This window comes from Caloenas nicobarica, chromosome 1 (assembly GCF_036013445.1).
Source record: "Caloenas nicobarica isolate bCalNic1 chromosome 1, bCalNic1.hap1, whole genome shotgun sequence".
NCBI lineage: Eukaryota > Metazoa > Chordata > Aves > Columbiformes > Columbidae > Caloenas > Caloenas nicobarica.
Window position 1 is genome coordinate 215,129,584 of NC_088245.1, and position 4,537 is coordinate 215,134,120.

The following is a 4,537-nucleotide window of genomic DNA, read 5'->3' on the forward strand; positions in this document are numbered from 1 at the left end:
ACGAGGGGGCCCTGCGGGCGGCGGGTCACCGGGCGGGGGGACCCGGGGGAGCGCCCGGCGGGGGAGGGGGGTGGCGCCGGGCATGCCGGGAAATGGAGTCCCGGCACCGGGGTCCCGGCACACGGCGGGACGCGCGGGGCGGGGCGCGCGGGGGCAGCCGGGGCGCCGCGCTGGCGCTGCGCTGCTGGGTCGGGTCCGCCGGTGGCTCAGGGCCCTGCTGTCGCCCGGCGGCGTTGAGATCGCTTTACAGAGCTGGATGGCAACGTTCACCCTAGTGCTTCCTGCACGGGGGAAACAGGCCAAGGAGAATCGGGTGAGGGCTGTTTAGAGTGATTTATAGAGGGACAGGAGGTGTGCAAGGGCAGAGGGAGCCCCTCCCGTTGAGTCACCAGGCCCCGAATGGAACCCCTCACTCTCTAAACTCCTTCTGAGAGAGGAGTCCAGGTGCTGCTGGTGCCAAACAGACCCAGACTTGATCAACGGTTCGTCTCCAACAGACATTGAGGGTGAAGGGAAAACAGGGAAGGGATCACAGCAGTTTATGGCCCCAGGATTCTGTTGTTAGTCCGTAGCCTCTTCGTGTTGGCTTCGAAGGTGTTATTTGGATTCTGTTTTGCTCTGTAAGGTACTGTTGCAGTTTAACCCGAGCCGGCAATTCAAAACCACGATAGCTGCTCATGCACCCGCCCTCGCACCTCCAAATAGGGCAGAGAATTGAAAGCGAAGGGAGAAACTCATGGATTGAGATAAACACAGTTTAATAACAAAATAATATTGATGTGCTACTTCTACCAATACTATACAGCACTTACCTTGGCAGGTTTGTCAAAGTGTATTATAATAAAGCTAGGAAGCTTCTCCATGCTTATGTTTTAACTATTGGCCTCCATACCGCACGTCCTACCGTTCCCACATCTGCCTCTTTTTTGGTTTTGAACATTGGGTTCACAATGAGCGCAGCAAGGACCTTGGCTTCATTCTTCTTTACATTCTGTATCATTCTCCGGATGATTCAGAGAACTACAAGAAAAAATCTTGCACAAGCACATCCAGTTCCCACAAAAACCCACATGTGCAGATTGAGGCCTGAAGACCATCTTTTTGGGTCTAACCACTTTACGCTATTAGAAAATGTCATCCATTAGGTCTTGCAGTGTTAATTCTTGCAAATCATGCAGTTGTTTTTGCAGGGCACTGGCTAAATCCTGAACCAGGCCTTGCACATTAGCTGAGAATGCTCTCTGGGCGTGTTGTTTCACTTGAGTCTGCTCATAAACATTATAATTCCATTTCAACCGTGTTACACATAAATTCTTTTGAGTATATTCCCAATCGCAGTGCAGTTTTATTCTGGTAGCCAGAGTGTTCTGTCCATCTCCTATCCGCAACAGGGCTGCTTCACATATACTTATCGCAGAGGTGTGAAGAGTTGTCACGTTTTATTCTTCCCCTTAGATGACTGCTCTCCAGTCTCATCTGAGACTGTCTTTACAGAAAGAACTTTGACTCCTTCTTTATCTGTGTCACGGAGGCACCCAAAGTCAGGTTTAGGTGGACAACAAGTTCTAAACCAGAATTTATTCTAGCCGGAAAAGTGTAGCCAATAAACCAACTAGAAACAGGGTTTATACAGTTATTTAGCACTCCACCAACATAAAATACAGGTTCAGATATCAGTTGAGAAAATTATTGGGGTACAACAACATAAGAATAATGAGGATCCGCAACGTGCAGGTAGTCACTCACAAGAAACAAAACCAGAGGCCTCTCACTTCAGGGTACTCACAAGAAATAATCACTCGCCTGGGTTAGGCAAGGGCTCATTCAAGGGTATATCCGGTAAATAACCACTCACCCGAACAAAGAGGTGAGGTGCTCTCAATCCTGGGAAGTCTCCTTAGGTGGTGTTCCAGTCTAAGGAAAGGGCTCCAGTTCACAGACCCGCTGCTTCGAGAAGACCACTCAAAGGGTGTCTTCGGTGGGGACCCTGTTTTATAGCCTGGTCAGATGTGGCTGTGGGCATTACAACATGGTCCAGAAGCTTTGCAGCTACTCTGGGCACCTCCTTTGTTGAGGACCCTGTCGATTGACCGAGGGTCCCACCCCTCCTGCCCCCCCAGCTGGGGGAGGTGAAGTCACCCTGCCCGGGGCAGAGGAGGATGTGACTGTCAGTACCTTGGTACCACCCTGGTGTGTATGTGGGGACAGGCACCGTGGGGCACAAAAGGTGTTAAAGAGCCATCAGCTGCCCCACTGAGGGCTCCAGATCTCAGGGGAATGTGCAACTGTCACGCAATCCACCCCGTGACCACAGCCACCTGACAGGCTACTTTGGAGTGGTGGTGCAGTCACCTCTTGTCTCCAAAGTCAAAAGGGGGCAATCTGCTGGTGAATTGTAATGCCCACTGTGGATCATCATACCTTATGTGTCATTTTCCTGTTATACATTATCATTACAAATCAACCTACTAATAAACAATAGAATAGAATAGTACAAATTACAACAATTACAGTTATTATCAAATACTGGAGGAGGCTGGTTAGCCATTCTGATAAGGAAAACAAATGCAATGAAAGTGTTTTCACCAGTTAGTCCCCAGTTCCAATAATGTGAATCTGTCCCATTCTGATATGCTGGTGCCTCTAATTTACAGGGGGCCCGGTACAAACTCAAAACGCCTCCCATGGTTACTTTAGATACCTTGCATGTGGGAATGTCAGCAGGGGGTTTCAGAGCAGAGTTAGATCCAGAATGGAAATAAAAGTTAAATTGCCTTGAACTACTTGAACTTGAACTACCCCTCTATCCTCTCATTGTTGATAAAACAAGTGAAACTTCTCTGACATCATTAAACAATTGTTAATTGGCTTGTTAGAAACACATACAGGAGGGGTCTCAACAAAATACTGTTGCGTTTGATTAAATGTAATGCAATCCTTGTTTTCCAGCAACCGACCTGCTGGTGGTATCCGAGCACCATCTATCCGGTGTGTGTCATTGTTGGAGACAGGAACTTCAGGATCCCATCATGTTAGAGGTCTGAAAAGAGGTGGATCCACGATGTAAGCCCAATATACATGCTCTCCCTCTACGGTTGGAATCACGCCAAAACTGATCATCACGAAACAAAACCTTACTGCATTGTTGCAGGAGATGATAGCCAAATAGGCTAAGAAGGTGCTAACTGGAATGAGGGGGCGCCTGGGGCTGCCATCATAGTACTTGCGTTTTGTTGTAACTTCTTCAGCTGCCCCCAAGTAACATCACTGGCCTCTTCCTTTGGTCTCTTCTGTTTCTTCATTGCCCTCTGCTGCAGGGACTGACATTGCATCTCTGGCACTGGGTCCTGTGCCTTGTTTGTCCAACTCATAGAAAGGTTTATCGTATTTCGCAGGAAGCCACTTTGGTCCTGTTGGAAGAAGAACACAAGCATATCCCCTTCCCCAGGTTATTAACTCTACAGGCCCTTGACTGTTGCGCAGGGGATCCCGATACAAAAGCTTTGGTCTCTGAGACAGTGAATCTGGAGCACAGAAGTGTTTTTCCACTGCTATGAGAGAGGAGGGAGGCATAGCACAATTCAAAAACTTTAAAGTATATGTTGCATTGTCTAATTGTTCCTGAGGCATCATATTCCCCCTTTTTTGTTTTAACTATGTTTGTTTCAGTGTGGAATTGCCCGTTCAATAATAGCATGTCCAGTGGGAGAATGTGAAATACTTGTGACATGTGAAACAACCCGTTGCTATAAAAAATATTGCGTGGATCTAGCAGTTTAGCCAGGACCGTTGTCAGTTTTAATCTGTTGTGGCACACCCAGCATAGTGAAGCAGCAGGTCCAGTGGCACTGAACATCCTGGCTTTTGTCACTAGTATAAACAGATGCACAAAGCATACCCGAAAAAGTATCTATAGAAACGTGTACATATTTCAAACAGCCAAAAGATGAGACGTGTAACGTCAGTCTGTTGAATGGCATTAGCTGTGAGCCCGCGAGGGTTAACTCCAAGGGCGAGTGAATTTGTAATAATGTCTTGACATTCCAGGCAAGAGTGAACTATGGTTCAAGTGTGAGATCAAACATTTTTTCTAAAGCAGCAGCATTTTGATAGAAAAAAGCCTGTGAAGCTCTGGCAGACTGATAGCAGACTGTAGCTACAGTGTAAGAGTCGGCATCTGCACTTCCTTCTGCTACGGGACCTGGTAAAATTGTATGAGAGTGTATATGAGTAACAAACAGTGGGTGTCTGCAACGCTGTAATGCAGTCTGCAATGATACAAGCATTTCAAAGAGCTGCGGTTGCGAGATTTCTTTAAGAAACGCAGAAGGGATGCACTGTAGGACCTTGACTACGTACTCAGAATCACCAACCAAATTTAGAGGTTCCTCCTTATAAAGCTCTAAGGAGTGTAAAGCTGCGCCAAGTTCTACTAATTGGGTTGAGCCATCAATAATTTGAACAGAATGATTCCAATCGTTATCTTCATGCCAGACCACTACAGCTTTATGAGACTTTCCTGACCCATCAACAAAAA